This window comes from Orcinus orca, chromosome 3, assembly GCF_937001465.1.
Source record: "Orcinus orca chromosome 3, mOrcOrc1.1, whole genome shotgun sequence".
In the NCBI taxonomy this organism is placed as follows: domain Eukaryota; kingdom Metazoa; phylum Chordata; class Mammalia; order Artiodactyla; family Delphinidae; genus Orcinus; species Orcinus orca.
The window spans coordinates 39,149,241-39,162,599 of NC_064561.1; the positions used below are offsets into that span (position 1 = coordinate 39,149,241).

General features: G+C 39.2%; 1 protein-coding gene across 3 annotated transcripts in view; it reads left to right on the top strand.

Moving 5' to 3' along the window:
• The window catches only part of RNF145 (ring finger protein 145), a 65,886-nt gene that overhangs the window by 18,148 nt on the left and 34,379 nt on the right, over nt 1-13,359 (top strand). The window contains exons 2-3 of one of the 3 annotated variants that reach the window (XM_033415676.2): nt 12,070-12,231; nt 12,659-12,770. The exons of 1 other annotated variant lie outside the window; for it this stretch is intronic. The gene's annotated coding sequence lies outside the window, so the exon portion shown is untranslated. The remainder of the gene's footprint in view (nt 1-12,069; nt 12,232-12,658; nt 12,771-13,359) is intronic. One more of the 3 variants, XM_033415678.2, reaches the window with a different exon arrangement.

The following is a 13,359-nucleotide window of genomic DNA, read 5'->3' on the forward strand; positions in this document are numbered from 1 at the left end:
GTTTCTTCACCTGTAAAATGCTGATAATATTTTAAGGGGCTATTATAAAGATTCATTAAGATTAAGCATGTAGGGCTTCCCTGGTGGCGCAGTGGTTGAGAGTCCGCCTGCCGATGCAGGGGACATGGGTTCGTGCCCCGGTCTGGGAAGATCCCACATGTTGCGGAGCGGCTGGGCCCGCGAGCCATGGCCGCTGAGCCTGCGTGTCCGGAGCCTGTGCTCCACAACGGGAGAGGCCACCACAGTGAGAGGCCCGCATACCGCAAAAAAAAAATTTCTGACGCATCATAGTGCTCAGTGAATTTTAACTTCCTTATGTCTTGCTTTTATTATGCAGCGATGTTTTGTGAGCATTTTCCTGTGTTGTTGGTCTTTAAAAAATGATTTTTTTTCATGGCAGGGTATTCCATGGTATAGCTATATAATGCTAGCTTTTTAGAGTTGATAGGATTTTGATGATTAATCAAAGAAATCTGAAAGTTGAAGGTAGAGCTATTAAAATTGTTATTTTTATATGTTATTATAATTCCTGGTGAAAGAACAGTGAACCAGCACTTTCCCCTTATGTTTTTTTTGTTTCCATGAGGTTTAGTGATGTAGTGATGGCTAAAACCTTGTAGCTCTATTTTTATCTGCAGTATTATCATCCAGGCTTTTCTAGAGAGATCAAAATTCTGTTATGTAGGGATAAAGGGGACCCTAACAGTGTCAGAGATAAAGAAAGCCTTTTTCTAACCATTTTTCTTTGCCAATTTCAACGTTTTACTTTTAGTTTATAGGAATGTTTTTTCCAGTATTTAAAGTTTGTTTTCATTATCAGAAAATTTATATTTATTTTAAACAGTAAAAAGAATTGTAATAAAATTTTACAGTGTGCAAAAACATTTCTTGTTTTTTATTTCATTTTGATCCTTCTTATAATCCTTTGAGATTTACAGATGAAAAAACTGAAATTGGCCAACATCTAGGAAGGCATGATCCCAGACTTTAACTTGAATCCAGGTTTTCGGATTCCTAGTTCTGTCCTGTTAGGGAAATAGCATGGTTAGTGGAAAGAAAATTAGTTTTACAATCAGTAGGATATGAAGTAGTTTCTCTACTTAGTAAATATGTTACCCTGGCAAGTTGATTCTTCGAAACTGTAAAGTAAGACAATGCCTATCTTATGGAGTTAGTTTTGATGTTAAACTAACAAATTTCAAGTTATGGAATATTTTAGTATTTCTCTTTTTAGTATAATTTACACTACATGGTACTATCTCAAAAAGATTAGCAAAGATGTGTTAATCCTTGAATTATTAATAAAATGTCACGTTTAATAAATTTTGTGTCTTGAAGGTGTCTCATTTATAGACTATTAAGGCTGAATTTTTTAGTTTAAAAAGCATAAAGGTTCATATTTCATGTGGCAGCTTCCTGAACAAGTATCTTTTTAAAAAAGTAACAGCTTTATTAAGATATAATTCACATTCCTGTTTCAAGTGTACAGCTCAATGGTTTTGAATGTGTTCACAGAACTGTGTAAATCATCACCCCAAACAATTTTAGAACATTTTTATCACTCCAGAAAGGAACCCTGTATCCATCGGCAGTCACTTCCAATTTCCTACCAATCCCCTTCCCCTAGCCCTATGCATGTCAGTCTTTTTTCTGTCTTTATGGATTGGCTTATTCTGGACATTTCGTATACATTGAATTGTATAGTATGTGATCCTTTGTGCCTAGCTTCTTTCACTTAGCATGTTTTCAAGGTTCATCCATGTTGTAGCATGTATCATTACTTCATTTTACTGTCCAGATCATATTTTGTTGTATGAATATAACACATTTTGTTTATCCATTCATCCATTGATGGACATTTGAGTTGTTTCTGCTACTTGGCTGATACGAATGAACATTTGTGGGTTTTGTGTAGGTGTCCTTTTTGTGTGGGGGGTGCATATACCTTGGAGTGGAATTGCTGGATCATATAGTATCTATGTTTAAACTTTTGGGGAACTACCAGACTATTTTCTAAAGTGGCTGCACTATTACATTTCCACCAGCAGTGTATGAGTGTTCCAGTTTCACCACATCCTTGCTAATACTTGTTGATATCTGTCTTTTTCAGTATAGCCATCATAGTAAGCGTGGAGAGATATTTCATTGAGCTTTTGATTTGCATTTCTCTGATGGCTAGTGATGTTGAGCATGTTTTCACGTGTTCATTAACCATTTGTAAGTTTTCCTTGGAGAAATGTTTATTCAGATCCTTTGCCCATTATTTAATTGGGTTGTCTTTTTTAAAAAATTGAGTTGTAGGAATTCTTTATATATTCTAGATACAAGTGCCTTCTCAGTTAAATGATTTGCAAATATTTTCCAGCAGTCACTCCAGTCTAGTTATATCAAGGTAGAGTGTAGTATGATCCTGAGAAGGAAAATCAATACTTGGATAATTTAAATAATTAATTTGATACGTCAAAAATTGGCTGTAGAAAAAGACATTTGCAAGTATTCCTTATATTGAAAGTTTCATAAACTCTTGAAAAGCTGGGTCTCTCTTTGCTTTAATTCATGTACAGGCGTACCTTGTTTTATTGGGGTTCGCTTTGATTTGCAGATATTGCAGTTTTTTTTACAAATTGAAGGTTTGTGGCAACCCTGCATCAAACAAGTCCATCAGTACCATTTTTCTTTCTTTATTTTTTTTTAAGAAGATGTTGGGGGTAGGAGTTTATTAATTAATTAATTTATTTTTGCTGTGTTGGGTCTTCGTTTCTGTGCGAGGGCTTTCTCTAGTTGAGGCAAGCGGAGGCCACTCTTCATCGCAGTGCGTGGGCCTCTCACTATTCGTGGCCTCTCTTGTTGTGGAGCACGGGCTCCAGACTCACAGGCTCAGTTAGTTGTGGCTCACGGGCCTAGTTGCTCCGTGGCATGTGGGATCCTCTCAGACCAGGGCTCGAGCCCATGTCCCCTGCATTAGCAGGCAGATTCTCAACCACTGCACCACCAGGGAAGCCCCAGTGCCAATTTTCTAACAGCATTTGCTCATGCTTCATGATTCTGTCACATTTTGGTAATTCTTGCAGTGTTTCAAACTTTTTCATTATTATATTTGTTATGGTGATCTATGATCAGTGACCTTTGATGTTACTATTGTAATTATTTTAGGTCACCACAAACTGCACCCATATAAGATGGCAAACTTAAGAAAATGCTCTGTGTTCTGACTGCTCCACTGACTGACCTTTTCCCATCTCTCTCCCTCTTCTTGGTCCTCCCTATTCCCTGAGACACAATAATATTGAAATTAGGCCAGTTAATAACCCTACAGTGGTCTCTTAAGTGTTCAAGTAAAGGAAGCGTCATGTGTCTCACTTTAAATCAAAAGCTAGAAATTATTAAACTTAATGAGGAAGGCATGTCGAAAGCTGAGATAGGCTGAAAGCTAGGCCTCTTGTGCCAAACACTTAGCCCAGTTGTGAATATAAAGGAAGGGTTCTTGAGGGAAATTAAAGTGCTACTTCAGTGAACACATGAATGATAAGAAAGCTAAACAGCTTTATTGCTGATATGGAGAAAGTTTTAGTGGTCTGGAGAGAAGATCAAACCAGCCACAACATTCCCTTAAACCAAAGCCTAATCCAGAGCACGGCCCTAATTCTCTTCAATTCCCTGAAGGCTGAGAGAGGTGAGGAAGCTGCCCAAGAAAAGTTTGAGGCTAGCAGATGTTGGTTCATGAGGTTTAAGGAAAGAAACCATCTTCATCACATAAAAGTACAAGGTTAAGCAGCAAGTACTGATGTAGAAGCTGCAAAAAGTTATCCAGAAGATCTAGCTAAGATCATTAATGAAGGTGGCTACACTTAACAGATTTTCAGTGTAGACAACGCAGTGTTATATTTATAAGGAAGAAGATGCAGTCTAGAAATTTTATACCTAGAGAGGTCAGTGGCTTCAAAGCTTCAAGTGACAGGCTGACTCTATTAGGGGCTAATGCAGCTGGTGACTTTAAGTTGAAGCCGATGCTCATTGACCATTATGAAAACCCTAGGACCCTTAAGAATTATGCTAAAATCTACTCTGCCAGTGTTCTATAAATGGAATAACAAAACCTGGATGACAGCATGGTTTACTGAATATTTTAAGCCCACTGTTGAGACCTACTGCTCAGAAAAAGATTCCTTTCAAAATATTACTGATCATTGGCAATGCATTTGGTTGCCTAAGAGCTCTGTCAGAGATATATAACAAAATTGAATGTTTTCATGCCTGCTGATATAACATCCTTTCTGCAGCCCATGGATCAAGGAGTAATTTTGATTTTGATCTTCAAGACTTATTTAAGAAATATATTTCATAAGGCTGTAGCTGCTGAAGATAGTGATTCCTCTGATGGATCTGGGCAAAGTAAATTGAAAACCTTTTGGAAGGAATTCACCATTCTACATGCCACTAAGAACATTTGTGATTCATGGGAAGAAGTCAAAATATCAACATTAACAAGAGTTTGGAGGATGATTCCAGCCTCATGGATGACTTTGAGGGGTTTAAGTCTTCAGTGGATGTAGTCACTGCAGCTGTGGTAGAAATAGCAAGATAACTAGAATTAGAAGTTGAGCCTACAGATGTGACTGAATTGCTGGAATCTAACAACAAAAACTGAAGCACTGTAGCTTCCTATGAATGAGCAAAGAAAGTGGTTTCTTGAGACGGAATCTACTCCTGGTGAAGATGCTGTGAAGAGTATTGAAATGACAACAAAGGATTTAGAATATTATATATTACATAAACTTAATTGATAAAGCAGCAACAGGGTTTGAGAGAATTGATTTTAATTTTGAAAGAAGTTCTACAGGCTTTCCTGGTGGCACAGTGGTTGGGAGTCCGCCTGCCGATGCAGGGGACGCGGGTTCGTGCCCCGGTCCGAGAGGATCCCGCATGCTGCGGAGCGGCTGGGCCCGTGAGCCATGGCCGCTGGGCCTGCGCGTCCGGAGCCTGTGCTCCGCAACAGGGGAGGCCGCGGCAGTGAGAGGTCCGCGTACCGAAAAAAAAAAAAGTTCTACTGCCGGTAAAATGCTATCAAACAGCATTGCATGCTACAGAGAAATCCTTCATGAAAGGAAGACTCAGTGTGGAACACTTCATTCTTGTCTTTTTTTTTTTAACATCTTTATTGGAGTATAATTGCTTTACAATGTTGGGTTAGTTTCTGCTGTATAACAAAGTGAATCAGCTGTACATATATGTGTATCCCCATATCCCCTCCCTCTTGCTCTCCCTCCCACCCTGCCAATCCCACCGCTCTAGGTGGTCACAAAGCACGGAGCTGGTCTCCCTGTGCTATGCGTCTGCTTCCCACTAGCTAGCTATTTTACATTTGGTAGTGTATGTATGTCAGTGCTACTCTCTCACTTCATCCCAGCTTCCCCTTCCCCCACCCAGTGCCCTCAAGGCTGTTCTCTACATCTGCGTCTTTATTCCTGCCCTGCCATTAGATTGATCAGTAGCACTTTCTGAAATTCCATACATATGCGTTAGCATGCAGTATTTGTTTTTCTCTTTCTGACTTACTTCATTCTGTGTGACAGATTCTAGGTCCATCCACCTCACTACAAATAACTCAATTTCATTTCATTTTATGGCTAAGTAATATTCCATTGTATATATGTGCCACGTCTTCTTTATCCAGTCATCTATTGATGGACACTTACGTTGCTTCCATGTCCTGGCTATTGTAAGTAGAGCTGCAGTGAACATTGTGGTACATGACTCTTTTTGAATTATGGTTTCTCAGGGTATATGCCCAGTAGTGGGATTGCTGGGTCATATGGTAGTTCTATTTTCAGTTTCTTCGGGAACCTCCATACTGTTCTCCATAGTGGCTGTATCAATTTACATTCCCACCAACAGTGCAAGAGGGTTCCCTTTTCTCCACACCTTCTCCAGCATTTATTGTTTGTAGATTTTTTAATGATGCCCATTCTTACCGGCATGACGTGATACCTCATTGTAGTTTTGATTTGCATTTCTCTGATGATTAGTGATGTTGAGCATCCTTTCATGTGTTTGATGGCAATCTGTATATCTTTGGAGAAATGTCTGTTTAGGTCTTCTGCCCATTTTTGGATGGGATTGTTTGTTTTGTCGATATTGAGCTGCATGAGCGGCTTGTGTATTTTGGAGATTAACCCTTTGTCAGTTGCTTTGTTTGCAAATATTTTCTCTGATTCTGAGGGTTGTCTTTTCATCTTGTTTATGGTTTCCTTTGCTGTCCAAAAGCTTTAAAGTTTCATTAGGTCCCATTTATTTATTTTTGTTTTTATTTCCATTTCTCTAGGAGATGGGTCAAAAGGATCTTGCTGTGATTTATGTCATAGAATGTTCTGCCTATGTTTTCCTCTAAGAGTTTTATAGTGTCTGGCCTTACATTTAGGTCTTTCATCCATTTTGAATTTATTTTTGTGTATGGTGTTAGGGAGTCTTCTAATTTCATTCTTTTACATACAGGTGTCCAGTTTCCCAGTACCACTTATTGAAGAGATTGTCTTTTCTCCATTGTATATTCTTGCCTTCTTTATCAAAGATAAGGTGACCATATGTGTGTGGGTTTATTTCTGGGCTTTCTATCCTGTTGATCTATGTTTCTGTTTTTGTGCCAGTACTGTACTGTCTTGATTGCTGTAGCTTTGTAGTATAGTCTGAAGTCAGGGAGCCTGATTCCTCCAACTCTGTTTTTCTTTCTCAAGATTGCTTTGGCTGTTCGGGGTCTTTTGTGTTTCCATATAGATTGTGAAATTTTTTGTTCTAGTTCTGTGAAAAATGCTGTTGGTAGTTTGATAGGGATTGCATTGAATCTGTAGATTGCTTTGGGTGGTATAGTCATTTTCACAATGTAGATTCTTCCAATCCAAGAACATGGTATATCTCTCCATCTGTTTGTATCATCTTTAATTTCTTTCATCAGTGTCTTATAGTTTTCTGCATACAGGTCTTTTGTCTCCTTAGGTAGGTTTATTCGTAGGTATTTTATTCTTTTTGTTGCAGTGGTAAATGGGAGTGTTTCCTTAATTTCTCTTTCAGATTTTCCATCATTAGTGTATAGGAATACAAGAGATTTCTGTGCATTAATTTTGTATCCTGCTGCTTGACCAAATTTATTGATTAGCTCTAGTAGTTTTCTGGTTGCATCTTTAGGATTCTTTATGCATAGTATCATGTCATCTGCAAACAGTGACAGTTTTACTTCTTTTTTGATTTGGATTCCTTTTATTTTTTTTCTTCCCTGATTGCTGTGGCTAAAACTTCAAAAATTATGTTGAATAATAGTGGTGAGAGTGGGCAACCTTGTCTTGTTCCTTATCTTAGTGGAAACGGTTTCAGTTTTTCACCCTTGAGAACGATGTTGGCTGTGGGCTTGTCATATATGGCCTTTATTATGTTGAGGTAAGTTCCCTCTATGCCTACTTTCTGGAGAGTTTTTCTCGTAAATTGGTGTTGAATTTTTTCGAAAGCTTTTTCTGCATCTATTGAGATGACCATATAGTTTTTCTCCTTCAATTTGTTAATATGGTGTATCACATTGATTGATTTGCGTATATTGAATCCTTGCATTCCTGGGATAAACCCCACTTGATCATGGTGTATGATCCTTTTAATGTGCTGTTGGGTTCTGTTTGCTAGTATTTTGTTGAGGATTTTGGCATCGATGTTCATCAGTGATATTGGCCTGTAGTTTTCTTTTTTTGTGACGTGTTTGTCTGGTTTTGGTATTAGGGTGATGGTGGCCTTGCAGAATGAGTTTGGGAGTGTTCCTCCCTCTGCTATATTTTGGAAGAGTTTGAGAAAGATAGGTGTTAGCTCTTCTCTAAATGTTTGATAGAATTTGACTGTGAAGCCATCTGGTCCTGGGCTTTTGTTTGTTGGAAGATTTTTAATCACAGTCTCAGTTTTCAGTGCTTGTGATTGTTCTGTTTATATTTCCTGTTTCTTCCTGATTGATTCTCGGAAGGTTGTGCTTTTCTAAGAATTTGTCCATTTCTTCCAGGTTGTCCATTTTATTGGCATAGAGTTGCTTGTAGTAATCTCTCATGATCCTTTGTATTTCTGCAGTGTCAGTTGTTACTTCTTTTTCATTTATAATTCTGTTGATTTGAGTCTTTCCCTTTTTTTCTTGATGAGCCTGGTTTCTCAATTTTGTTTATCTTCTCAAAGAACCAGCTTTTAGTTTTATTGATCTTTGCTATTGTTTCCTTCATCTCTTTTTCATTTATTTCTGATCTGGTTTTTATGGTTTCTTTCCTTCTGCTTTCTTTTTTGTTCTTCTTTCTCTAATTGCTTTAGCTGTAATGTTAGGTTGTTTATTTGAGATTTTTCTTGTTTCTTGAGGTAAGATTGTATTGCTATAAACTTCCCTCTTAGAACTGCTTTTGCTGCATCCCATAGGTGTTGGGTCATCGTGTTTTCAGTTTCATTTGTTTCTAGGTATTTTTTGATTTCCTCAGTGATCTCTTGGTTATTTAGTAGTGTATTGCTTAGCCTCCATGTGTTTGTATTTTTTACAGATTTTTTTTCCTGAAATTGATATTTAGTCTCACAGCTCTGTGGTCGGAAAAGATACCTGACACGATTTCAGTTTTCTTACATGTAGCAAGACTTGATTTGTGACCCAAGATGTGATCTGTCCTGGAGAATGTTCCATGACCACTTGAGAAGTGTATTCTGTTGTTTTTGGATAGAATGTCCTATAAATATCAATTAAGTCCATCTTATTTAATGTGTCATTTAACGCTTGTGTTTCCTTATTTATTTTGATTTTGGATGATCTGTCGTTTGGTGAAAGTGGGGTGTTAAAGTCCTCTACTATTATTGTGTTACTGTCAATTTCCCCTTTTATGGCTGTTAGCATTTGCCATATGTATTGAGGTGTTCCTCTGTTGAGTGCATATTTACAATTGTTATATCTTCTTCTTGGATCGATCTCTTGATCATTATGTAGTGTCCTTTTTCTCTTATAATCGTCTTTATTTTAAAGTCTGTTTTGTCTGATATGAGAATTACTACTCAAGCTTTCTTTTGATTTCCATTTTTTCAGTCTATATATGTCCCTACGTCTGTAGTGGGTCTCTTGTAGACAGCATATGTATGGATCTTGTTTTTGTATCCATTCAACCAGTCTGTGTCTTTTGGTTGGAGAATTTAATCCCTTTACATTTAAGGTAATAATTGATATGTATGTTCCTATTACCACTTTCTTAATTGTTTTGGGTTTGTTATTGTAGGTCTTTTTCTTCTCTTATGTTTCCTGCCTAGAGAAGTTCCATTAGCATTTATTATAAAACTGGTTTGGTGGTGCTAAAGGCTCTTAGCCTTTGCTTGTCTGTAAAGGTTTAATTTCTCTGTTGAATCTGAATGAGATCCTTGCTGGGTAGAGCAATCTTGGTTGTAGGTTTTTCCCTTTCATCACTTGAAATATGTCCTGCCACTCCTTTCTGGCTTGCAGAGTTTGTGCTGAAAGATCAGCTCTTAACCTTACGGGGATTCCCTTGTATGGTATTTGTTGCTTTTCTGTTGCTGCTTTTAATATTTTTTCTTCGTATTTAATTTTTGATAGTTTGAGTAATATGTGTCTTTGCATGTTTCTCCTTGGATTTGTCCTGTATGGGACTCTCTGTGCTTCCTGGACTTCAGTTTGACTGTTTTCTTTCCTGTATTAAGCAAGTTTTCAACTGTCATCTCTTCAAATATTTTCTCAGTCCCTTTCTTTTTCTCTTCTTCTTCTGGAACCCCTATAATTTGAATGTTGATGAGTTTACTGTTGTCCTAGAGGTCTCTGAGACTGTCCTCAGTTCTTTTCATTCTTTTTTTTACTCTGCTCTGCAGTAGGTATTTCCAATATTTTATCTTCCTGGTCACTTATCCATTCTTCTGCCTCAGTTATTCTCCTATTGATTCCTTCTAGAGGATTTTTAATTTCATTTATTGTGTGGTTCATCATTGTTTGTTTGCTCTTTTGTTCTTCTAGGTCCTTGTTAAACGTTTCTTGTATGTTCTCCATTCTATTTCCAAGATTTTGGATCATCTTTACTATCATTACGTGAATTCTTTTTCAGGTCGACTGCCTATTTCCTCTTCATTAGTGAGGTCTGGTGGGTTTTTACCTTGCTCCTTCATCTGCTGCATATTTCTCTGTTTTCTCATTTTGCTTATCTTACTGTGTTTGGAGTCTCCTTTTCACAGGCTGCAGGTTCGTAATTCCTGTTGTTTTTGGTGTCTGTCCCCAGTGGCTAAGGTTGGTTCAGTGGGTTGTGTAGGCTTCCTGGCGGATGGGACTAGTGCCTGTGTTCTGGTGGATGAGGCTGGATGTTGTCTGTCTGGTGGGCAGGACCACGTCCACTGGTGTGTTTTGGGATGTCTGTGGACTTACTATGATTTTAGGCAGCCTCTTTGCTAATGGTTTGGGTTGTGTTCCTGTCTTGCTAGTTGTTTGGCTTGGGGTGTCCAGCACTGGACTTCTCTGGTCTTTGAGTGGAGCTGGGTCTTAGCGTTGAGACAGAGATCTCTGGGAGAGCTCTTGCCGATTGATATTACGTGGGGTCAGGAGGTCCCTGGTGGACCAATGTCCTGAACTTGGCTCTCCCACCTCAGAGGCTCAGGCCTGAGTCGCGGCTGGAGCACCAAGATCCTGTCAGCCACACGGCTCAGAAGAAAAGGGAGAAAAAAATAAAATAAAATAAAGTTATTGAAATAAAAATAAGTAAATATTATTAAAATTTAAAAAGTAATTTTAAAATAAGAGAGCTGCCAAACGAATAAACAAGTCCACCAGTGATAATAAGCACTAAAAACTATACTAAGATAAGCATAAAAATCAGAAACTAGTCTGTCACATACAGCAAACCCCAAGTCTACAGTTGCTCCTAAAGTCCACGGCCTCAATTTTGGGAAGATTCCTTGTCTATTCAGGTATTCCGCAGATGCAGGGTACCTCAGGTTGTTTGTGGAGATTTAATCCACTGATCCTGAGGCTGCTGGGAGAGATTTCCCTTTCTCTTCTTTCTTTGCACAGCTCCTGGGGTTCAGCTTTGAATTTGGCCCCACTCTGTGTGTAGGTTGCCCTCTAGTGTCTGTTCTTTGCCCAGACAGGAGGGGGTTAAAGGAGCGGCTGATTAGGGGGCTCTGGCTCACTCAGGTTGGGAGGAGGGAGGGCTACGGTAGTTATAATTGGAATGTGGGGCAAGCCAGCGTGATGTTGCACCAGCCTGAGGCGCGCCATGCATTCTCCCGGGGAAGTTGTCCCTGGATCACGGGACCCTGGCAGTTGTGGGCTGCACAGGCTCCCAGGAGGGGAGGTGTGGATAGTGACCTGTGCTTGCACACAGGCTTTTTGGTGGCTGCAGCAGCAGCCTTAGCGTTTCATGCCTGTCTCTGGTGTCCACGCTGATAGTCGTGGCTCATGCTGTTCTCTGGAGCTCATTTAGGCGGTGCTGTGAATCCCCTCTCCTCGTGCACCCCGAAACAATGGTCTCTTGCCTCTTAGGCAGTTCCAGACTTTTTCCCAGACTCCCTCCCAGCTAACTGTGGTGCACTAGCCCCCTTCAGGGTGTGTTCAGGCAGCCAACCCCAGTCCTCTCCCTGGGATCCGACCTCCAAAGCCCGAGCCTCAGCTCCCAGCCTGGTCGGCACCGATCCTCTGTGCGGGAATCTCTCCACTTTGCCATCTGCACCCCTCTTGCTGTGTCCTCCTCCGTGGCTCCAAAGCTTCCCCACCACCCTTACCCCAGTCTTCGCTCGCGAAGGGGCTTTGTAGTGTGTGGAACCCTTTCCTCCTTCATGGCTCCCTCCCACTGGTGCAGGTCCCGTCCCTATTCTTCTGTCTCTGTTTTTTCTTTTGCCGTACCCAGGTACTTGGGGAGTTTCTTGCCTTTTGGGAAGTCAGAGGTCTTCTGCCAGCGTTCAGTAGGTGTTCTGTAGGAGCTGTTCCACATGTAGATATAGTTTGATGTATTTGTGGGGTGGAAGGTGATCTCCACGTCTTACTCCTCCGCCATCTTGAAGGTCCTCCATCCATTGTTGTCTTATTTTAAGAAATCGCCACAGCCACCCCAACCTTCAGCAACCACCACCCTGATCAGTCAGCAGCCATCAACCTTGAGGCAAGACCCTCCACCAGCAAAAAGATTATGACTCGCTGAAGGCTCAACTGATGGTTAGCTTTTATTTAGCAACAAAGTATTTTTAAATTATAAGGTACGTACTTTTTTTTAAGACGTCATGCTATTGGACACTTAGTAGACTACAGTATAGTGTAAACGTAACTCTTATATGCACTGGGAAACCAAAAAATTCATGTGATTTGCTCTGTTGTGGTATTCACTTTATTGTGGTGGTCTGGAACTGAACCCCCAGTATCTCCAAGGTATGCCTTTACTCATATAATGAAGCTGATTCTCCTTAAGTGAATAAAAACTAGTTTAGAATATGTTTATAAAATGGGTATAACTTGCATTTCACAAGAATTAAACTTTAGAAAATCCATGGGCACAGCTCAGTATGAACATTTAATATTAATATTCTAATTGAACTCATTAGAATTTGATAAATGTCAGGTTCTTTAATACTTAAAATTCTAAACTATGCTTTTCATTTTGAGTGATCTAAGGAATGTATTTTACAGCGTCAACCCTACTTTAAAATTGAGACAATCCAGAACTACAGGGAAAAAAAGAGAAATTGTACAAAGTGACATGACCATTACTGTGAGAGTGTTTTCATGGTTTACATCCACAGTTAAGTGTTTTTCTCTAAAATTTTAAACTTCATTATTCTTAAATGCCTTGTGTTATTGTTAGGTTTATGAACCAATGTATCAATTTTGTACATGTATGACTTAAGAGCCCATGGGTCTCAAATGATAAAAGTGTACTCTTTTTCATCCTTGTCTTGGGTGTGTAACTATGATTTCAAATGTAAAACTTTCCCAAGAGTTACTTATGTGTCAATACAGATAACTAGGTCTCCATTTTATGAAAGCTTGTGTAATTCAAAGCTATAGATGAGGGGTTGTCTCTTTTGGAACTGTTAGCATTTTGGGGCTGTGTCATTCTTTGCTATGGAGCAGTTGTGTGCATTACAGGATGTTAACAACACCCTGTCTCTGCTAACAGATTGCAGAATACCCCTTCCGCACAATTGTGAAACCAGAAAGTATCACTAATTGCCAAACGTTGTCACCCGGGGAACAAGATTTTTTCATTTGAGAACTGTTGTTAGATAAAGGAATTGTAAAATGAATTTTATCATTATACACTCAACTCCTAATTTTGACAGGAATAAAATTGGTCCATTTCAGTGTCAGATATGTTCTCTTCTTTTGAA